General features: G+C 37.4%; 1 protein-coding gene across 2 annotated transcripts in view; it reads left to right on the forward strand.

The window, feature by feature from the left end:
- The window catches only part of alk (ALK receptor tyrosine kinase), a 419,464-nt gene that overhangs the window by 4,902 nt on the left and 389,914 nt on the right, over positions 1-24,648 (forward strand). Inside the window, exon 1 of one of the 2 annotated variants that reach the window (XM_089120560.1) lies at positions 1,835-1,975. The exons of the other annotated variant lie outside the window; for it this stretch is intronic. The gene's annotated coding sequence lies outside the window, so the exon portion shown is untranslated. Of the gene's footprint in view, positions 1-1,834; positions 1,976-24,648 lie in introns of those variants that run through there. 2 annotated transcript variants of the gene reach the window in all.

The following is a 24,648-nucleotide window of genomic DNA, read 5'->3' on the forward strand; positions in this document are numbered from 1 at the left end:
TTTTGCTGATAGTTTACTCACCCCCATGTCATCCAAGATGTCCATGTCTTTCTTTCTTCAGTTGAAAAGAAATTAAGGTTTTTGATGAAAACATTCCAGGATTTTCTCCATATAATGGACTTCAATGGGAACCAAACGGTTCAAGGTCCAAATGAGAGTTTCAGTGCAGCTTCAAAGGGCTTTAAACGACACCAGACGATGAATAAGGGTCTTATCTAGCGAAACGATCGCTCATTCAAAAAATAAATAACAAAGTTTAAGTTTTATTAGCACAAATGCTCGCCTTGCTCTGTTCTGTGAAGAGCGTTCGTGACTCTCCTGGTCATCAAAATGAACAAATCTTTTTTCGAGTCATGACTCGAAGGGTCCTAGATAAGACCCTTATTCATCATCTGGTGTCGTTTAAAGCCCTTTAAACAGTTTGCACTGAAACTCTCATTTGGACCTTGAACCGTTTGGTTCCCATTGAAGTCCATTATATGGAGAAAATCCAAAAACCTTAATTTCTTTTCGACTGAAGAAAGAAAGATGTTGGATTACATGGGGATGAGTAAATTATCAGCAAAAGTTTTTTTTTTTTTTTTTTTAAAGTTAACTACTCCTTTAACTAAAGCAAGCGTGATACAAAAACATATTTCTGAATTGCTTGAGCTCTTTCATCGTGTTTCAAAGGACCCGTGGGCTCTGCATCGCAAATGCTAAATCCATCCAATCACACTAAATGCATCTATATAGCACGCATGTTTATCGTGCAATTTATACTCGAAAATGAGTTTTTATGTGCATAGGATATGCATGGGTTGGTTAGGGTAGGTTTAGTAGTGGTGTGGGGTGCGTGTCTATTATGTTGGGTAGAATTATTGGTGTGGTGTGTAACAAATGAACTGTGTATCTAAATGCACGCGGAAACTGCGTATTATATGCACATAAAACTAATTTTCACATATAAATTGCACGATAATACACAATACGTGCTGTAGAGACGCATTTACGTGAGAACAGGTTGACCAGAAAAGCCACACAAAATGAAGATGATAATGTCAAAATACGTTAGTGTTTTAAAGTAAAAGTGTATTGAGTTTAATGAAACATGCATAAAAAGTCTTGATTAATCAATAATCAAGTTGATTGGTGTTTTACTTCCTTGTGGGAACTGCAGCGAATTGTATGTATTGGTTAAATTATTTTGAGTTTTGCAAAAATGTAGGTAGAGGCACTCCAATAAGCCTTTGTTGTAATATTTATAGTAGTAGTAGTAGTAGTCGGAATATAGATCAATATGCACAATCAGGATCTTTTTAGTAACACTTTTTGATGGTCCGCTTTAGACATCGTAACTATGAGTAACTTTTCAACTTACCCCCATCACAGTATTAGTAGACTGTCTGCTTATTAACACTTTATTTTGATGCTCCTCAACAGACATTCTACAGACTATAAGCACATTTGAATGTCAACCTTATTCTACAACAACTTATTCTTCCAACAGTCTACTAACATTCTAATGAGACTTAGTTGACATGTAGTTGCAAAGTTACTTATAGTTATTGGACTTAAAGTGTACCATCAAAATAAAGTGTTTTTTAATGTTAGTTTGTTGTAGACTTCATTTAAATAGGTGGTAAAATGCCATTTTCACAAGACGTAAAATAAGCCTCTGATGTCCCCAGAGTGTGTGTGTGAAGTTTTAGCACAAAATACCCCATCTATATTTTTATATAGAATGTTAAATTTGTCACTTTTTGAGGGTGAGCAAAAATGCACCTTTTGTGCCTGGCCCTTTAAATGCAAATGAGCTGCAGCAGAGGGTGGGGTTTCAAGAGCTCATTTGTTTTAGCAGCTGTGATTACCTCACGCAAACACACTAAAATGACAGAAACTGTTCTGCCTTAAATGTTTAAATGGAGTCACTCAAAGATGGAGAGACTCAAGAAGAAGTGACAACATGTAGAAAACAACAGGGCGTCTCTGAAAGGTTAGTTGAAGCATTTATGTTGCTGATGTGGAGTTAGCTATCTTCAGTTAGGATTCTGTCATGATAATCTATAAATCACTCATATGGGAACTGTTGTGAGATGCACACGGAGTGACTTTCTGTTGCATGTGATAAAAAGTGACGCTAAAGTTTGAGCTGACTCACAGATGTACTCTTAAACAACCACTCTTCCTCTTCTCAACATGGACTGTGTGTTTTTTTCCGGGGTGGGGTTTATGTATATTTTGGGGTTGCTGATGTCACTTACTTTGGAATGTCGTGTAGTCCCTACCAGCCGTTTGTTGTAGTCCTTTTCTTTAAAAGCAAATATCATCCTTTGCTTTGAACTTGGTTTATGAGCGTTGTAGCTTTGATACTGTTTTTTAAGCTCAAACAGCAACAGTTCACACTAACTAAAGTTAGAAAAGTGAAATCATACTTTACCACCCCAAGGAACTGAAACTTTTTGTCGTCATCATGTCATTCCAAACCTATTTGTGATAACCAACCCTTTATTATTATGTGGAACACAAATAGCGACATTTCGGGAGGCAAAATAAATAAATACAAAGATTCCTTCATGCAGCTTGTTGTCTTACAATGCCAGTTTATAGTTGCCTCATTTGTCAAGCGTCAAGTGAAATTCTCATACTGGGTTATCTGGATTGTTTTTGACCCCCTACCGGTAAACCTCTTTTAACCAGCGTGCCTCTCTCTCCGAGTTGAGAAGATCAATAATCCACCTGCTTGGAACAGTTTATCTCTGAAACTGGAAAGAACACAGCCAGGAAAGGATTCTCTAATCTTTTTCCAACAATGTTTATGTCTGTAATTTTTTTGGAGGGTAGAATACTTTCTCCAATTTCAGTTTAATGTGCAGAGACAACTTAAGTAAGCCATTCTCACAGATTGATTTCCCTAGAGGATGTAAACACTGTGGTTCGGTGGCACTTTCAACATTGCTCTGTTTCTTTGAGCAGCCAGAGACAGAAACATCAGTACATCCAATGGTCTGAGATTGGGGTGTTTGTCCGAGCAATGCAATACCTTTTTGGGAACCTTTTGGGTGTCGCTTACAATGCAGAAATTACTCACATAAGCTTTGATCTGTCTTGAGAATTAGAATAAAATAGAATACTTTTGATTCTCCAATTGCAAAAACGCTTTGTTGGCATCTTAAAACTTAATCTTAATCACTCTAAGCTGCAAAACCCTGTCGTTCTGGCGTGTGTTTCCCGTACAAATATGTAGTTCGCTGCTTCACTACCATAGTACGATGCATCGTTGGAGAATTCAACTAGCTAGTCGCGACTGTTTCCCGAAACCCATTGTCGCAAAGTATCGTTCAACCACGTTGGTTTCGCATGTGGTGGAGTAATAACTACTTTTAATGAAACTGTTTGAGATCCAATTAAGGCTAGATTTTTTATATATAAATTACAGACATGTCATCTGAGGACCATTTCTAATTGTTCTCAGTTATTTTGCTTTATTAACAGACTCAGCGTTTGTCTCGTTCTTACTTTAAATCTTTTGACAAACTAAAAGACATAAATTTCATTTGTTTGTATTCTAAATAAAAGTCACCGGTTGTACTGAATATCAGCTTGCTTATTTTGCTCGAGATAAGGATTTATTACGTCCAAATGTGATGCGATATAGAAATGATGCCTCTGACCACAGGTTGAGCGCAGTCGTTCAAACCACACAACTTTGCGATGCTGTTTGCGAATGTTCTTTGAAACAATTGTTTCGGAAAACACCGACTAGTTGAAATATGCTGATAACGACGGAACTTGAGACCATAGTTGGCTAACGATGCTTTCGGGAAACGCACCCTTGAACTTCCGCAAATCTCGAATTGTCCATTCAAAAGCAAGAAGGCACGAAAGAGCGTCAATATTAGATGAAAAGGCGCCTCCTAGTGGTCTAACCCTAACCCTACCCCAGAACTAAACCTACCCATAACCGAAGCATGTTATATTGACGCTAAAGGGTGCCATGTGCTTCGGATGTATACACATTGTCAAAAGCGTCACTATATGACGCCCTAGGATGAGAATGTGTTGCCGCACACTATGAGTTGTGCACGGAAATTGAGTTCTCTTTTGTGTCTTCTTGCGCTTGAATGATTTAAAACCACATTAAAATGCGCACACATGAATTGATAAGCAGGATCGAAACAAGTGTCCGATTCCTGACCTTAAAGGGTTAGTTCACGCAAAAATGAAAATTTTGTCATAAATGACCCTCCCTCATGTCGTTCCAAGCCCGTAAGATCGACAACAGAACCGGAAGACAATACAATGCTGAATAAAGTCGTAGTTTTTGTTATTTTCGATGCTTCAAAACATTCAAACTAACCCACTGATGTCACATGGACTACTTTGATGATGTCTTTATTGCATTTCTGGACAAGGACAGTATAGGTTGGTTGAACTAACCCTTCTATTCCCATCCCTACACAGGACTAGCATGGAGTAGCTACAATTATTTAAATGCTCATCACCACATTGTGGTTAATAGCCGCTTTTAGCCTATTGTATTGGCAGGCTTATTTTGACCAGTATTTCAGAGGCGGTCTTGACTTTTGAGCATTGAGCATCACGAATGGCTTGGGACATGTGTTCCAGGATTTGTTTGAGGCACATAAGCCTATTATCTCTGCATATGAAAGACTTACAGAGAAAACGGTGCCTTGATGAAAACAATCAGGAGAATGCAATTTTTGTCAGTGTTTTTTTATTTTCCCTCAATGTCAACACCAATTGAGCTAACAGTGCTAATTATGCAGATTACTGCAAAACAGCAATTTGGGGAGATTAGCATATTTACTATTTATAGTCTGCAGTCGTAGGTTATATATTTAAGACTTTGTTTTTTGAGATTTTTCAATTTTTTTCACTTAGACCTGCTCCAAAATTAGATCTACATTCATCTATATAACATACTTGAAAGTGAATTTCAATGTCTTCATGCTCACCTGCTCCCCCACACGGAGATTTAATGCAGATTTTGCTTTGAAGCATGGTTAGTGTTCTCACAGGAGCCTTGCTCACCTAATAGGATATGTTGTTTTCGGATTTGGTTCTTTCATAGGGTTGCTTGAAAACTAATGTTGCGTGGAAGGAAGCTTTTGGTTTATGGGTTAACAGAAGGCGCTGAATTCCAGTGCAGTCAAAGGGTTTACGTTTGGAGGCGTTTGAGTGTCGTCTGTGCCGTCTCACCAGATTGAGCCTTGATGTAAGTTCTCGGAGCGTGTGCAGCATCTAGGCATCCTCTAATGATAGGATCGAAGTAAGTGAGAATCAATTGCCTCTTGACTTTTCAAGCTTGTATCAATCAAACACTCATGGGAAAATCAATAAGGTGTCAAATGACACAGGGGTTCATTATTTATGTATTTTTTAACTGGAGGTGCACCTGTTTACAACCAACGGCTTTGTTTCACCCTTATTTCATTTTATTGTTGATTCTAAGCAATTTGAATAAATTAATTTTGAAAAAAAAAAATGATAAAAAAGTTTAAAATTGTTAATAACAAACTATGCCATGTTTAAATGAGTGTAGAAATACGATTAATTTCTGTATGACTGACAAATATGCATTACATTAAGTTTATTAGTTTATGTTAAAACATAATGGCCCAGTTTTACAGACAGGGTTTAGATCAAGCCAGGATCAGACCTTAGTTTAATTAGGACATTTTTTTTTTTACAAACATTCCTTAGAGAACATTATCGGTGTGCATCTTGAGACAAGACAATAGCACTGACATGAGATATATCATTGCAAGTTGCAACAGCTCAAACATGCATTTAATTTATAAATTAGGGATTGTTGTCAAGGGGGTTGACAAATAATACTTACTAATATGAATTCTAAAAAAAAAATGTGCACACACTGATATGAAATTGATCTTAAAGTATGTGGAGCAGTATTTGAGTGTGTCAAGATCACTTTAGGTGCATTGTGAAATGTTTTTTTAATTGTAATTACAAAAACGTTTATCCACAACAAAAAGTTCAAATGTGTATAGCTGAATCATTGGCCAGGCCTCAGACTGCTTTAGGCCCTTTCCAGGACTGGCAACGGAAGTTGAATACCAAACCACTGTGTTATATATTTTATTTTTACTGTCATTTTTTTACTTTGTAATTTGGAGCTGATATTGTAAGATGATCACTAAGGCCCTCAGCCACTATTTCCACTCATTTGATTTCACACACAGTACTTGTGAACACTCAGCTGAAGTGTGAATAGGTTCTCTCAACTTGAAGAAACACTCGCAACAGTCACAACAAACAGATATGTTGCTTGACTGCACCTAGTAAGCTGATGAAAATGTAATTTTTCTGATATTACGTTTATTTTACTGACCAAATTCCCATTCTGTTCCCAAGAGGAACATTGGGCCTGTGTAAAAATTCAGTTATAGTTGCTTTCAATTTAAAGGGACCCATCTTTGAAGGACTTTAATGTTTGGCTCAGCTAGCCATGCAGATAGATAAAAATCTATGCATCTTAATGAGCTGCCCTTCTAACCTGCCGCCATCTATCTCCAATGCTAATGTGCACTGGTTCACTTGGAAGGGCCATCTGCAAATGGCCTCCACTGATGGCAAAATGTATATAGCTTAGGCATGGGCCATGGGACTTCTGGGGTTATTCTTCACTGTAGACTGCTGAGGGATGATGTTTTGTGGACCAAAACATGGAAATAGCAGTTGGCATTAGAGCTTATCTGGTTCCATTGTCCCAAAATCAATGTTTTTTTGGTTGATTGCCTGAAATAAGGTCTGTGGTTAACATAAGCTCAATGTTAAAGGGATACTCCACTTCTTTTGGAAATAGGCTCGTTTTACAACTCCCCCAGAGTTAAACAGTTGGGTTTTACCGTTTTCGAATCCATTCAGACGATTTTCTGATATTTAGAAGAATATCAGTAAGCAAACAGTTTATGGTCCCATTGACTTCAATTGTAGGAAAAAATATAAACTATGGAAGTCAATGGGACCAGAAAATGTATGCTTACTGATATTCTTTTAAATATCAGAAAATCATCTGAATGGATTCGAAAACGGTAAAACCCAACTGTTTAACTCTGGGGGAGTTGTAAAATGAGCCTATTTCCCCCCAAAAAAGTGGAGTATCCCTTTAAGTTTTATTCTACAACATATGTTTTTAAAAGCTTTCACTTGTCTTGTAAAAGGTGGTTGCTAACAAGTGGCTAAATGCGATTAGTGAGTTTGTCGGGGATCTTAAACAGCATGTTAACTCATCTATTCACGATTCCATGTTGACAGCCTCATTGTGTTTATAATCATCTGTAACAGAAGCCAGCTAGTAAGAGCTGTGCGAGTAAACCTCACTCCCCTGGTCTCAAGAGGCGGTCTAGCGACTGACACTAGAGCCTGCTGTGTTTAGCGTCCTTGTTAGCGCACCCATCGAAAACGCCGGTTTGAATCCCGCTCGGGTATTACACATGCTTTTGTAAACTAACTCAAACTTTAAGGGAACATGCTTTTGAAATAAATAGGCTACTGAAAGAGTTGTCGGAAGCTTTGTGATGGTAACGTTGAAGTCATGTGACCGTTTATAACCTACGCTTAGCTTTTTACTTCCGCCGATTGTATTTCGAAAAAAAGTTGTGTTCATTTGTGAAGGATATCATGAGGCCAATGGATAAATCCAATTGGGTTTTTGTTGAGAGGACCAGGGTGATGCTAACTTCCCCGCAGCTTTCTATTACAGACCTTGTTACTCTTGACCAAGTGAAGTAATAGAGGTTTGAATAATGATTGAAACATTTCATTATCATAATTAATAGATGATATGATTCATGATTAGTTATTACAAGAATTATTACTGGGCGTCTTTGACGATTTCAAATAGTTTTAGCATTTCTTTGGGGTTCTGAGAATTAAAGCTGGATTTGGCATTGTTCTCGTACTCGGTGGCTGATGTAAACCCACATTCTCTAATCCTCAATTGTAAATGTTACATATATTTCCCCAAACTCACAGTTTTTGATTAATTGCTTTGTGCATGTGTTTCATGGGCATCTTTGTGCAGGCATACCGAGTGAAAACGTGTGCTCTCCCTGAGACTTCATTAAGCAACTACTTTAGTGTGTACATGTGTGTAGAAGAACATTGCGTTTGATGTGGCAAGGTGATTTTAGAGCCTCTAGTGCAATGTCGCTGCATTATAAGTAGGTATCAGCACACTTTTCATTGGAATGCAGAGTGCAATCAAGTATCACTCAACACAAAATGACCTCACTAACTAGTACAGCGCTCTTATCTAAGGATAAGGTGATTATGTGCATGTGTTATACTTCCTATAGAAATCACTTTTAGGCAAGTTTTGATAATTATGCATGCTCGATTTTATAAACTAGAATTATAATTAGCCAAACTGCAGTGGAGCGTGGATGACAATATTCTAGTTTTATCAAGGCCAAATTTAAGAATATCTTCCTTATTATTGGAAAACTTGATAAGCGACAAGTGGAAAGAAGTCTGTTTGAGATATAGACAACATAAATATGTTAGAAACTCAAAATAAATGGATAAGACCAAAACATGGTTTGAGTAAATGTATATCATACAGTACCACAGCACTTTTGCTAAAAATATTATAAAAATAATTATATCATATTTGTATAACAATAGTAATAATCTAGTAAAATCTCATTTGATTGTATTCTCATTTATTTAGAAATTGATGGTTGGATGCTTAAAGATTATTCATCATTAAACCAATGAACGATGGTTGTGCTGAAGTGTTGAATTTTAACACTTAAACATAATTCTAATTGGAATAACCAAAATATGAAGCTGTGATGATATGCACACTGTATGCGACTTTATGATTCACATCAGTTGTGTGATAAAGTGTTACCCTCTATTTTAATTTGAAATGCAGTGATGTTGCTTGGCAACAACTGTGTTTAACAAAACCCCTTAATAACAAGTTGTTTTTTTTTTGCTCATCTTGACTCGTTGCGTTCTGTGTTTTAATGTTTTTCATCTTTCTAACTTCTAACATGTAAATAATGTAAAGTGATCCTATCCATTGAAAGCAGCAACAATTTTCCTCTATAATAATAATCTCTTGTGATTGACACATTTGTACCAATTTACAGTATTTACTGCCTAGTATGTGTTGTCATTTATTATTATTATTCATAATCATAATAATTATAATATTATTATATATCAACATCAAGACTAGTAACAACCATAATTGAACGTATACGGTAGTGTTACTCAACCTTAGCAGTAACATTTTGTAAGAGAAAGCTTTAAAATTCCCCTCTGGTATCATGATGCCATTTCAATTTATTTATTCATTTTTTTTTTAATATGATTCCTATATCATTAAATGAACAAAAAAGTTCCATCTATTTCTTGAATGTTCTGCACTCGTCTTCACATGTCCACTATAATTTCAGGGGAATTTAGCCTTGAGGTTATTTCTGATTGGTTGGTCATAGTGATGCAACTGTAATCATGCTGAAAGTTATTTCAACTGACAAACCTCAGACGAAAACTTGTTAAAGCAAAAAAACTGTTGAACAAAATGTGACTTTGAGCCATAAAGAGCTGGATGAGGGATGAAGTGTCAAGGGTTTGCTGAATGCCAGAGGCAAGTGTTGCACTAAGACCTACTTCCAAATAAATAACCTCAAAAGAGATGCTTCTGAAACGCCTTCCTTGAAAAGCTTCATAACATTCCTAAAACTCTTAACATTTGTAAACTCTTTGATATACAAAGCAATTTTTAAAACTTCATTCTTCACGCTTTGAGAACACAATGCAACACTCGTTTAGTCTTTGTGTACTCTGAACTTTGAGCTTTTAAAGACCCTTTGAATTCACAATTACAATTTTGACTTTTAGTTCATGTTTAGTATAGATATACACATTTAAACCAAGACTGTAACCATGTTTTAAGCATTTTGTATGAAGCTTAAAAAAAAATAGAACAGTGAAGGAAATTCTAGGTTTCGCCTATTATTAATATTTGGGGGGTTTTTGTCCTCCATAAATATGGTGGTTATGGCCACTCTTAGAAGAAAAAGGTTCTATCAGCGCTACGAATTTGGAACCCCTAAAAGGTTCTATACAGAACCCTTTTTAAGGGTTCAATAATAAGAACCCTTTAGGGTTCTTTGTAACCAGGAAAAAGGTTCTATATGGAACCTTTTGGGTTCATTCATTATCATTTGTTTTGTCCTTTCCAGATTAAATATTTTATTTTATTGACAAACATCAAGACCCTAAAATGTATTTATGAATGCATGTGAATGATCACAACATGCACTTGTCAAGGGCTTTCATGGGCCTTATATAAAATGGATCACTAAGAGTAACTTGCAGTGTGTTCTGGGTTACAATGAGAAATGAGGAAGCTACAATTCCAAACACGGAAGCAAGTTTAGTAACTTGGCAGATGATGCAACACAGGCTTATTGAAGTTCAGCCTTCGAGACTTTCAGAGAGAAAAACGAGATGAGACCAGCACTTTGACAGTAAGCCTTTAAACTCAAGGTTCCACTTGATGTGTACTGTTTCAAAAAGTAAAAAAGGACCATTTCAGGACGCTTTACACAACATTAATTGCTGATTGACCCATACATTTCTGTAGATGAATCTTTTATGAATATTATGTTGGATTATTCGGTAAACACCCTTTTGAATATTCTGTTGACTATAAGTAACTTTATGCAACAAGATGTCAACTTACACTTATTACAGTAACCAATAGACTGTCCTCTTAATATCTGCTAAAAAATGTATTGTGATAGTCTCCCAACACACATGCCAACTTATCCTAACCCTCTAATGAGAGTAGACATGTACAGTAGGTGCAACGTTACTTCTTGTCAACAGATTGTGTTAAAGGGACCATCAAAATAAAGTGAAACAGATGTAATTTATACCTGAACACAGCCATAAACAAAACCTGAGAATCTGACCTGAACTCAAACAAATAACTATTTGAATGAACATAAAAAAAAAAATCATGGAAAGGATTTCCACATGATTAACTTTATTTCAGCATTCAATTCTGTTATTCCAATTGAATGTTCTTGCATTGGCATTGCATTTGGGCACAGCTTAATTTAATAGTGTCAGCCCAACTAGTTTGCAATGATTTAGACCAACTGATATGATTCAGGTATAATTCATACATCCATTCATCCAATGCATTATAGTTTATTTTAGTGTCACACTAATCAATATTTAGACTAAAGCCAATTGTTAATTACCAGTAGCACTTTTTAGCACCAAATGCTCCACTCTTCTTCACAATGGTAACCCACTGTAAGTCCTCAAGTCTTCCCCTTTTCTATTTTTCTCAAAAACATATAAATTAAACACTTAATTTTAACATTTATATTTCTTCATATGCAAAGCATGCTGGGAACTAACAAGCACCGCCCAGTTTCCGTTAATGCAACACAAATCATTCATGTAATCCAACACAAGCGGATAAAGAAAACTTGACTTTTACATTTATTTAAGCAGATTGAACACAATCAAATTAAGTTTGGACAAAACTTTTGGACTTAAGCTCATTTTAATTTAATTGAACAAGCAGCAAATGGTTTTTTTTATTCAGGACTGAACTCTAACCTCCTTATTTCTTTAAATTGCTCCTTATTTCTTCAACAAGACACATTCTCTGACAATAATATAAAGGACCATGTACACACTGGGGAAAAAAATGATGACTAAATTGATAAATTGACTAAATGATGACAATAATCTAAATTAACTGTTTTAAGTCAAAAAAATATACTTTAGTGATGTTATCCTCTTAAATATACCGATTTAAACCAACAAAACTCTTTTTTAATCTGTTATATCAGGTAGTTCAATTGCAAGTTACCACTTTTTATAGTGCATGTGTCAAAAAGTGCTAACTCAAATCTAGCCTTAGACCAGACGACTTGTTGGGTCCGTCAGGCACAGGTTGGGTGTCAGACCTCTAGATGTTAGAAACAGGCATGCTTAATCTCATTTCTATGTGACGGGCATGTCGAGTGGATATATTTCTTGACAGCTTCTGAGTCAGCTCAACCCCCCCCAATGAGACAAAGAGCAAGGAAGTGAGATGCGAAGAGAAGAGACAGAAAGATAAAGAATTAGTGCTGACTTAAGGCGAATCTGCAGGAAAATGACATCCACCACGGGATATCAACTACCAGTGCAATTCTAATCCAGAAGAGATACGAGTCAGACTCTGAATGGGAATGAAACAAGCTGTTATTTTATATCTTCGGTTATTGCCGAAATGCATGTAAGTAATTGATTTGTATGCTTGGAGTGGGCCAAGTGGTTCCTTTTAGTGTATAGCATTAGAGCCAAGTTTAGGATGTAGTGCACATGACGCCAAAGGATTACGCACCGATTTGCCTTGCTTCTTAGCCTGTGTTTTTTTTCTTTTTTTTAGTGGGAATTTTATTATTGTCTTGACAGGCATAGGGAAATTGGAGCTTCAGAGGTCCTTCTGGCAGGGTCTTGTATTTTTGTGTCCATGTTTTTATGTATGCATGTACCATTTTCAGCTCATAATTTACGCAGAATTAATCTATGGTCACACGAGAATTTCTTTGGACTCTGTAAAGGTTGTGATATGAATTAACACGCTTTTTTTAAATTCAACATAACAAAAAGTACATTCAAAATGTAAAAATATACAATCTACTCGACTTTACTGCAAAAATATGTATTCTTTTAATTCAGCCGAGCGGTCACACCATGACGTATCGATTTTCTGCTAGTCACACGTCTTCGAGTGATGCGAATTCACAGGTTCATCAAACTCGAACTGGAACAGCGAAATGGGAAACTTGTTCATATTTTGGGCGAATGTGAACTGAACGTACGGTATTACTGCCTGATGAACGATACTGTGAACTCATTCATTGGTGTCTGTGAACGCACGCTCTCTCAGTAACTTTGTTCAATAGGGTGCCAGATTTCCATAGAGCCTTTCAGACAAAAACATGGCTAAAACACACGTAAACAGCCCTTAATATGCAGCGAAAAAAACATCCAATCTGGCAACACAAGCCACCAGCGTCGCACCGCCTCATGCGTCATCAAGACAAAAAGCAGCATGTGGTCGACAAAGCATCAAGGAGGTGTTGTATGATCCTTTAAACGAGTTTTGTGACCATGTCTGTGAAAAATTTTACATTTCTGTGCAAACTTTGCCTGCCGATGAAATAATTGCTGTGGTTGTATATGTATGGAAGTTTGTTTCCGCCACAGAATGACAAATAAAAAGGTAATAGCGACTTTTTTTCTCATAACTGCGAGTTTACATCTCAAAATTTTGACTTTGTTTCTCAGAATTGAGTGATGTAAAGTCAGTATTGCGTTATATAAAGTCAAAATTGATTGATATAAAGTCGCAAATGCAGGTTTATTAAGTCAGAATTGCATGATATAAAGTTGCAATTGCATGTTGTAAAGTCAGAATTGGGAGAAATAAAGTCGCAATTGCATGTTATAAAGTCAGAATTGCGAGATATAGAGTGTAGAGTTACATTTAAGTGACCGAAGGTAAATTTCTCTGTGTATTATCCCTTTATAGTCAAGGAGAGCGCTAGGTCCCCTTTCACAATGCGGACAGTGAACGAGTATGTCATTAGAGAGGTTGGAGCTCATAGAAATGTAAAATCAGCATGTGGCATTAAGACCAAGTACCTGCGTTCTGATTAACTGTCATGAGAGTGACGTGTGTTTCTGAATGCTGTTGGTTTGACACACAGCTGTTAACCTTTACAAACATGTCTCTATGACTCCACATTTAACATTACACTGATAAGGCCCCATGCTGTTCATTTGTTTAATAAACCCCAGCATGTAACCAGCAGAGACCATAATCCTTCCCTATCATTCACACTGTTCTTAGCTTGTTTCAAACTCCAGGATACAACATTAGTGTATTGTAAAATGTCAGCAGCATTAACGAATTCAGTGTTTCCCGAAAACATAGTTCAAACGAGCATTCTCAAACAGCTCTCAGAGATTGACACAATGCAAATATATTTAAATCAAAAATAAAAGATGTCCTCAGATGTTCGCTGTTTACAACAATAATCTTGCATCCTGCATGACATCATTATAACAGTTCTATTGTGGAACCAATGTGGATTGAACAACAGATGAGCAACAAAGTTAGTAGGGTTTTGGGAAATAGTCGTGACTAGCTAATTATTTCTTCAATGATGCATTGTTCTGTGGTAGTTAATGAGTAAGATACATTGTTGTACAGGAAACATATCTTGATTGATTCATGAATCTGTATTGAATCTACCGCATCTAGTTTGACGCTTGACCACTTTGTGTTAATTCGCGAGTCAAGAGCGAAACTGACACGCGTAAAATCAAAAGTTTGAAGCGAAATTTACACTCGCCTCGTGCGTCAAAATCGAAACCCGTTGGCAGCCATCTTTTTTTATGTTGATTGAGCATTCATCGAGAGATTCACCACACTGTATTTGCTCTGGAGAGCTAAAACAGTGGCGTGGGGATCATCGTCGCCGTATTTGTGTCCACCGGACCCTTCGAAGGCGAACCATTTGCCGAATTTCACCATTTGTTGTTTCACCATCATTTAGATTGTTACATATTATTTTAAGGTGATGTAGTTGCATTGTACTTACTCAAATAAGCCCTGAGTAATATTAATGAACTGCATTTATACTTACTGTAGGTAAGGGTTTTGTTTAGGGTTAGTTACTTGTAATCATGCATACACACTCATTTTAAAAATTGCTGGGGTGTTTTAACCCAACTTTGGGTCAAATATGGACAAACCCAGCCAATGTGTTACATTTTTTAATTACATGAAAAACCCAAATGTTTAAGGGTTTGTCCATATTTGACCCAAAGTTGGGTTAAAACAACCCAGCATTTTTAGAGTGGGGATTGTTTCAATCCAAATTTGGGTCATACATGTATATGGACAAACCCAAATGTTGGGTTAAAAAAATCAATTAAAAAAGTTGGTTTTGAAGCAAAAAGTTAAAATTTGAAATTAAATGTTGTAACCCAACATTTGGGTTTGTCCATATTTGACCCAAGGTTGGGTTAAAACAACCCAGCGTTTTTAGAGTGTTTTTAGAGTGGGGATTGTTTCAATCCAAATTTGGGTCATACATGTATATGGACAAACCCAAATGTTGGGTTAAAAAAATCAATTAAAAAAGTTGGTTTTGAAGCAAAAAGTTAAAATTTGAAATTAAATGTCTTAACCCAACATTTGGGTTTGTCCATATTTGACCCAAAGTTGGGTTAAAACAACCCAGCGTTTTTAGAGTGGGGATTGTTTCAATCCAAATTTGGGTCATACATGTATATGGACAACCCCAAATGTTGGGTTAAAAAAATCAATTAAAAAAGTTGGTTTTGTAGCAAAAAGTTAAAATTTGAAATTAAATGTTTTAACCCAACATTTGGGTTTGTCCATATTTGGGTTAAAACAAGCCAGCATTTTTTAGAGTGCATGTTATTACTATAGTAAGTACATGCAGTGACGTGTAGCTAGGTCACCTTAAAATTGAGTGTTACCAACTAAACCTTTAATAGGATGTGAAGTAACGCACCATGAAATAATGCCTGAGGAGACAATTTTCACATCGTCCACTGAAACCAGTGGCACTTATGACTCAGGAGTACAGTCAAAACAAGATGGAGCTTGGGGCTTATCACCTCAGCTCACACCACGCACGTCTACGTGCTCAGCAGTGTGGAGTCGCTTGGTGAGAGCCCTAGCTCTTCTTTGAAGACAGGTCACTAGAACTGAATGCCGAGTGCCAATCCTAACTGTCCCGTGCTCTGATACCTCTTCTTATGGAGAGCTTATCTTCACCCTACTTTTTATCCACTGCTGAAGCTCTGAATGAAAAAAGAGAAAGTCTCAAGGAGAAAGGCATCAAAGTTTGACAAAGTCAGAACTTCTCGGATTGGCGGTTAAAATTCAGAGCAAGTAGGCTTGTGCTGTACACTTGAGAGCACAGATTATTCCGGCTGAAATACCGAAGCCCAAAATTGGGAACTGCCGAGAAAGACTGCGGACTTTGCATGTAACACCGGCATCATCAATCATAACTGGCGTCTGCTTATTTTGCCACCACTCTTGTCTTCTAGAATCTCATTTTGATTGGGATTCGGGGAAGAGTTCCAAGACAAATTGCTTTCTTTTTTCTCGAGTCGGTCGCTGTTATTTGGCGCAACAAACAGAACATAATTTCAAGGTCTCACTGCTTTCTATATTTATGCTTAACTATACAAGAGATATTGTAAGTGCTGGAGACGAACCATGCATATGTGAATGAGAGAAAGCAATCCTGCTAAATATAGCATCTCAGCATAGAGTTGCCCAGGGTTGTCCATCATTCTCAAATGCATTGAAAATGCCTTTTAAATTCCAATTCAATTCTTGAATTTAAATTAAATTTGAATTGAGGTAACAAACATAATGCAGATTTGTAATTTAAACTTGTGTAAATACATAATATTACACTCCAATTGACACTCCTCTCTGTGGTGAAATGTTGTAGTATTAAATCAAGTAAATCTAGTTGCAGTATGCATGAAACCATTCAAGAGTGACTAGGAAACAATCCTCCTTAATTCAGTTAACAATAAAGCTGCTTATATTGATTATATTTGAGGATTTTGGTTGTTCCCCCCCATGGTTGAAATCTTTAGAGATTTCAATCCCATTTTCTCATTCAGGATCTGCTCTTCCATGACCACAAATAGCTGCCTGGGGGTGTTACCAAAATGGCCGCTGAGTGAACTGACTTGGTTCTTAAGTGAGACTGGTTATGTAAGAGCCGAGTTAGGGCTTGCTCACACCACAAAGACTTGGCTAGGATACACAAACATTTACATCACCTCAACAGTTTATCAGTTCTAGGTGATCTGGATCACTTTGAGCTGACACATCAGTGCATTGGCAAGAAAGTGTAACCGATCACACTGGATAACTTCCAGATCAGTGACATTAAAATGACCTTCCTTGAAAGACCACTGACTTGGCTTTCACCCCAGAGTTTTTGCTCATTTTTCTTTTTCAAACGTCTGCCTCTCGTCATTCAGAAAGTGTAGAAGTGTGGTGTGTTGGGGTCTCTTTCATTTGCTTGGCAACAATCTTGATAGTTGTTCAAAGTTTTGCTTTTTTTAAACATTAATTTAAAGTGTAGAATGAAAATAGACTGAAGCAAAACTTGTGACAAAATGCCTTTTCTGACAGACAGAAAAAAAAAAACTGTGACAGAAAGTCTAGCATTAATTTTATCCTATCTGTTTTCCTTCCTCGATTTAGTCTTTCTTTTTCTGCTGTCATTCCATAGGGAATTAATGTCATGAATCATGGAATAAATAACCACCACCCAAAAAGAAATAAATAAGCTTCTCTCTGACTGAATCTTAAATCCAAGTAGCTAAATTAGCTCTAGTTTGTGTTCGGAACGAATAAATGACATGCCATATACTCAGGCTGTAAGGCAGGATCCGTTTGCATTTAAATGCTGTATTAAGGTGTCAAGGTTTAGGGGGAGTAAATGTTTTTATGCATTTCACATGGACCTGGAAAACAGCATTTTGTTTCTAACTCGGAGGCAATAGAGATAATAAGTCTGGGAGTGTATTTTCATCACTGTTGTCTGGAAAATGTTTTTGTGGTTATCCAAGAAAATGCAATTCCTGCTATTACACCCAAATCCTAGAATACTTAGAGGAAACAGCAAAATAGGCCTAGTTTCACAAACAGGGCTTAGATTAAGCCAAGGATTAGGCCTTTGTTTAATTAGGACATTTAAGTCACTTTTATAAAAGTTCCGTTATGAAACAAAAAAAAAAAAATACTGGTGTATGGTGTGCAACTTGATATAGCACAATAACAAGCTAGTTGCTTTCAGTTAAAACATTCAGCTCAAAAACATGCATTTAAGTCTGGGACTAGGCTTAAGCCTTTTCTGTGCAACTGGGGGATAATCAAGTAAATGTGAACTGGGCCGTCATGGTCCAAAATTTCCTAGAAGCTCCATAAAGTTTCATAAAAGTATTTATTCCATCTACTATAGCTTTCCTTGGTGCTGAGTACTGAGAAGTAATGATGTCTAATTCTTGAACAGATCCTTCTTTTGAGTCGAGTAGTTTAAAGAATCAGTTGATTCAGATCACGAAACTGGTCTGAATGATTCGTTTGTGAATTGGACAAGTTCTCAAGTTCAATTTGAGATTCAACAATAAGTCAATGAGCCAGTCGAAGAGGATCGTTGAAATTTAATTTTCAACTTCTGGCACAAAGTTGTCTTTGAAGTGGATTTACTTAATGTAAAGTTGGCGAACGTTATCATGAGGATTGTAATGTTTAAAGCAGATGTCTTAACAAATGTCAGTAGACCGGGAAAATTTTAAAACGAGCCGTTCATTCATAAATAGGCAAGATCACTGTGAAAATACCAGAAGACAAAAGACAACGAGCGCAATGCTGAAAAGGGGCGGGGCTACATAAGGTCTATAATATATGCTATTGAGTGAAACGGAAAACTTTTATGATGATTTTTTATTATTTTGGGGTTTGACAAAATGTTCCATTTAACTATATGGAAAAATGTCCAAGGATATTCTTAAACTAGGGCTGTGCAAAAATTAATTGCGATTAATCGCATCCAAAATAAAAGTCTGTGTTAACGTAATATATTTGTGTGTGCTGTATATAATTATTTTGTATATATAAATACACACACATGCATGTATATATTTAAGAAAATATGTTATTCATATATAAAATATTTATATTTATATAATATAGATTATGTATTAATAAATATATACAGAATTTAAGCGCAAATAATTCTTAAATATATACATGCATGCACAGGTATTTATATATACAAAATAATTATATACAGCACACACAAATATATTATGTAAACACAGACTTTTATTTTGGATGCGATTAATCGCAATTAACTTTTGCACAGCCCTATCTTAAACATAATCTGGTGATTAAGTACATGGTGATGACAGAATCATTTTTTTTTTCCAATGGACTGTTCTTTAACAGTCAGATTAGCTCATCCAGATTATACGGCTTTGGTCTGGGTGATGGAGCACATGTGGACATAGCCAGGTCCAGGTTTTGGCAGGCTGCAAAGAGGAGGACCAGGGCTAATGAGTGAAGTAAACAGCTCTTCAAAAGCTGGCAGTCTGACAGCTTCTTTGGTCTACCCATTTGCACTCACTTGATGGCCACTTGATGGCTCTCTCCTGCCCACTGAGTCAAAGCCAGGCACCCAAGGGTCTATCACAGGCTTCAAGTTGAAGAGTCAGCACCATCACTCATGAGTAAGCACTTCAGGACAGGATTAGAAGAGATCAAGAGGTCTTCACATGTTCGGCCCATTGGAGCTCCGCTATAGCTCTCAAATAAATGTGGGTCAGGATTTGGATGACCGAGGGCCCCACGTTGAAGATGCGCTTGGCTTGCCTTGAGTGGTGATGAAGCGGCCCGCGAGTCATCCATCTCCCCCCGGCTTTACTGCTTTAGTATTGAGCAGGGCTCAATCAGACGGCTGATGAATGTCACCCGCCTGCTGGAGAAGCCATAAAAAAAACAAACAAACGGATGGGAGAAGCAGAATTAATGGCGGCAGTGGAGCAGGAAGGCTACCTCGCGCTCTTACTCTGATTAAACAGAGACCATCACAGGGGAAGGAGCCATTAGAGATTGATTGTATTGACTTTATTGCCTTTGCTGGAAAAAGACGTGGTGGCAACCATTTACCCCCAATCACGCTCCTTTATGTGTGCCCTGGGCGGCACTTTTCCATTTGCCAGGCGATTCTGTCAGAAACAATGAGTGAGACCCCAAAGAACTACCAGCTCTCTGTGTCGACAAAGACGGGTCCTCAGGCCAGGTCGTGAAAAGTGAAATGCTTTAAATAACGCTTTAAGAAGGCCCTTTGTGGTGCTAAAGAGCAAACAAAAACTTCCGGAATAGCAGAGGTAAAAAGAAAGACCATCATTTCTGGTTAATAGCATTACTACGGCAAAAGCAAGAGGAATACTGCAATGAAAACAAGCAAACAAACGGATGCCATTAGTCATCAAACTCAAATATTGCTCATCCGACTCAAATATTGTTCGCTGCTGTACTGGGTGACTTTGGATAAGGTAGATCAATAACAATCCTGACATCCAAATATTCTTTCTTATTAAAGCATGCAAAAAGCAGAACCGGATACTCAGTATTCATGAAATGCTAGGTGAGTATTACTAGTACGGCCTACTGCATGTGAAATTGTGAAGTGGACACTTTGTGGTCACAAAGTGTGGTCACAGGAGCTGAGAAGGCGTCAGATACAAAAAGCTGAAAAAATGCAATGCGAATGTTCCTGTTAAATGTCATTGTTATATTTGTGTTCAAATAACATTAGACATAGTGATTGCTTGTCATATCAGAGCAGGTGTATCAGTGGAAGCGATGAGAGCAGTATGACGAGAACATTCAGTTGTTCTCCAGGAGTCAACCTAGGAACGGATGCTTGTCAGAACACATGATAGGCAATCTCAATATGATGTATTTTTGGGGATAAACACTGGCTTTCATGCAGTTGAACATAATTATAGTTCTGTGTATGATTACAATTATGGAAAGTACTTGATTTGGCATTTACTGTGATAGAGCTTTTCAGTTTTCTTTGAGAGGAAGAGGTAAGACCCACAAATTATTTACCCCGAAATCTGAGGGCCTTTTAATTTCCTTCACTGAAATGGATTTTAAAAAAAAAATTTAAATTTCTTGCTTTCATGCATCTGGCTGAGACTTGTCAATAGAAAAACAAAAAACAAATGAAATCATTTTCGTGAGTTCCAGCTTTGAGATATTGAAAGAAAAGTACAGTTTTAACATGCTAGTGTCACATTTTGCCACAATAACAGAGCATATACTCGGCATAAGATTTTCTTTTGTGGTTCAGTGCTCTAAACAACATACAAACCTGCATATTTTGCATTGACTTTTCACTCAAGAGCAAAAAAAATCATTTTTTATAACCTGTAAGTAAATTGTCGACTAACGTAACCAACCGAATGTGTTGCATCAGATATTGTTGGGAAAAAATTCAGAACAATACAGAAGGCAGATTACAGTGATTTCAGAGTGAGTGATTGCCTCACCCTAACTACTTGACTGTGCAGTACAAAATATCGCAAAACTGCTGGCATTTACCAATCCTGCATGATTCAGCCCCGAAACAGGGAGAGAAAATAGTTTTGCTTACACATTGGAACATTAATAAAGTTTTCCCATAGCTATCTTTCCTGCCCAGAGAAAATAAGAACAAAAAAATTCTGCATTGCAGTTCTTCAATAAGACAATCATGCCGACCTCATCGCATAATAATAAGCCAGACTGCTTTATTGAGCCTTTTTTTTTTTGCTTTGAATCTAAGCAAGTGATATTTTTTCATCTCACAGTGGCCCAAAGCAATGCATACATAACTCAGCAACTGGGCCAATTTCAAACGCTTCAGTGACATTTGCTTCATAATATTGGTTTGAGATGGACAGGCTCCTCCATGCCCACAGAGACCGTGTCCCACTGCCATCACAGTCTAACCATTTGATCTGGTGATATCCCTCAGATTTGGCTGAGGTACAGGGATCGACCTGAAGTGGCATTACATCTTTACACAGAATCTGGAAGCACAGAGCTGCCTTAGTTTACGCCGCTGAGGACAGATAACACAATCAAAATGGCTTTTCCCTCAAAGGTAATGATATCTGCAGCATACAGGCAATATGAACATGTTGATCCTGGAACAACATTCCAATCAACCAATCCGATTTGAGATACAAGTTTGCAATTTATGTCAAGTTTAGGCTTACAACCAGGGTTCGGTGCTTCTATATCAGTGTTACTCCCCTACCACTTCCCTTTAATTTTAGGGATTAGTAGTTATGGGTAGGGTTAATTTTAGGGATATGCATTGGCAAGTTGTTGTAACCTAAATGTCAAACAGCCTGTGAGGGTGATCCTGAAATGTTCCCAGGCAATTTAGGCAAGTGTTTTGACCTCTGTTTTTTCGATTTTCTTAATTTTTGACTCATTGATTGTTATGATAGTAGTGATACTATTTTCATAATCGGTTAGGGGGTGTAACGGTACATGTATTCGTATTGAACCGTTTCGGTTCGAGGCTTCCGGTTCGGTACGCATACAAACCGAACGATTGCTTGGACCATTTTTCCTGCCGGCAAAATTCGCGCTGACGCGTCCAACACAACATCAAATGGCAAATGTAAAGAAAGCAGAACGAAACTGCGCTACTCATTATGTGCTTCACGGATCGTTTATCAGTTCGGACCAGCAACATCTGTGCAGCGCGAGCCGATCTCGATCAAACAATACTGTTACCACACCGCGCTAAGAGATCCGGTAAAGAAAACATTTGAATTCGCCACTGACGTAATAACATCGCTGCGAGATCTAGTGAGATGCATTCACATTTCTCCGTTATTAACCGTAGATCTCTATTAGATCAAACAGCGCTGTCATGGAAACCAGTTTGGCTGGAATGGTGAAATGCTTTCAAGTACTTCACACATCTTTTTCCAGCACTTCAAAATTCAAATATTATATAAATAAATATATATTTAAATGTTATTTTTAATGTGATGACCAAACCATTATTTGTTCATCCTTCAAAGATGACCCCCATTTATAAACCTGAAAGTTTCAAGATCTAGGAAAACTCGCATTTATTTAAAAATATTTTTTCTTTAAAGAAATAGGACATTGACAACTCACTTGGAACTCACTCCCTACATCCATTAGAAACTCTGTTTCACTATCAAATTTCAAAACAGCACTCAAAACCCACCTGTTCAAACTAGCATTTCCTTAGAACACCGTTATTTATTTATTTATTATTATTATTATTTTTTTTTTTTTTGCTTTATTTTGTCTTTGTCCCATGTGAAGCGTCTTTAAGTGTCCAAAAAAGCGCTATACAAGTGTGATGTATTATTATTATTATTATTATTTCTCTGGCATTTCTTTCTTTTTGCTGTATCGAAAACGTACCGAACCGTGACTTTAAAACCGAGGTACGTACCGAACCGTGATTTTTGTGTACCGTTACACCCCTAAGCATTACATTTTCACTCTCAATTCATTCAAATAATGCATTTTTAGACCATTAAATGTTAACTATTTTGCATCATATCACACTGCCAAACTGTGCTGAATAGCAGCAAATTATTGTCAAGAACTGAAATGTGAAAACTGCTGCTTTTTTTTGAGTAACCTTACTATATTTTTGTATTCATATTCTTGAATTTGCATTCTATAATGCACAAAAGTGTATTGTTAAAAGTACAATTGAACAACAATGTGGAGCCCTGCAAAGATGTCATGGTTTCTTTCAGGTTTCAGTTACTTGAAGCCAGCACACACATGAAGAGATCTGCATATTGATCAATCACTTGGCTCTCCAAAGAGCAGAGCGATTTGAATAAACAGCACAGGTTTGATCTGAAGACACCCATCAAGGTGGGTCAATAGCACCTCGGGGAGTAGAGCCTCCGTCAGGTCTCCTGACAGCCAGGGATCGAGAGAACGACCGGCATGACAAATGAGAGGGAGATATGTGGGCTATGAGAGGGAGAGATACCGATCTGTAGACACATATCCGTTCTTGTGCGAGAGAAAACGAGACACCACATGCTCCACAATAGCCCAAGTGTCTGCCAATTGAGAAAGCAGCGAGATGGCAAATAACAGACGGGGGATATTTAGATATTAAGATATTTAAATTGGGAGATACGATTCATCAACAGTTATGCCAAAAAAAGATCCATTGCTGTGCCACAAGTAATTGCAATAGATTGAATCATAACGGTACGGAGCCCCTAAAGGGACATGGTGAAGAAAAAAAAATTGATTAACGGAAAAATTATTTGGAAATGCTTTTGCGTTTCCCCGAGAAACTTGGCAAACTTTTTTTTTTTGCAAAAGCTTTGAATTATTATCTCATATTTTTTTCCAAACACCATGTTTCTGTACAAAAGGGATGGTTAAGATTTCCATATACTCAAGAGTAGATGTTAAAACTTGCTGATTTGCACTCAACTTTCGCCAAGGTAAGCACCAACTAAGACGTAGCTTTCCAGTAACCTATGCGTCTCCGTCCGTTTACGCTTCCTTCCATATGGTGATGTGAATATGCTTCTGTCTGGTGGTAATGGCTGAAGTATATTTGCGATGCCGGCTCCGGGGATCCACCACAGTCACAACCGTCTGGATTGAGCTGAGTTGGGTTCATCTCTGGGGTCTTCTAGTGGACACCTTCCTCAGTGTGTCTTCCACTTGCCCACGACACCTCAAGAGGGCTCGACAGTGATTCTGGGTACCAGAGTCACCCCTCCGTCCCCTCAGTCCAGCTTACTTACCTGTACATCAGCATTTCTTTGTGCTTGAGATCCCTCCTGCTGCTGAGGTTGATCCTTCCCCATAAACTCTTGTGTGACCTAACCATAATCTCTAACGCCACAATCTCACCGCAACCCGACCATACGCGCCAACCTGTTTGACTAGGGCTGTTTGCATGGGCTCGTAAAGCTTTA

The sequence above is a fragment of the Pimephales promelas genome, chromosome 15, assembly GCF_988280905.1.
Source record: "Pimephales promelas chromosome 15, fPimPro1.hap1.1, whole genome shotgun sequence".
Classification (NCBI taxonomy): Eukaryota; Metazoa; Chordata; class Actinopteri; order Cypriniformes; family Leuciscidae; genus Pimephales; species Pimephales promelas.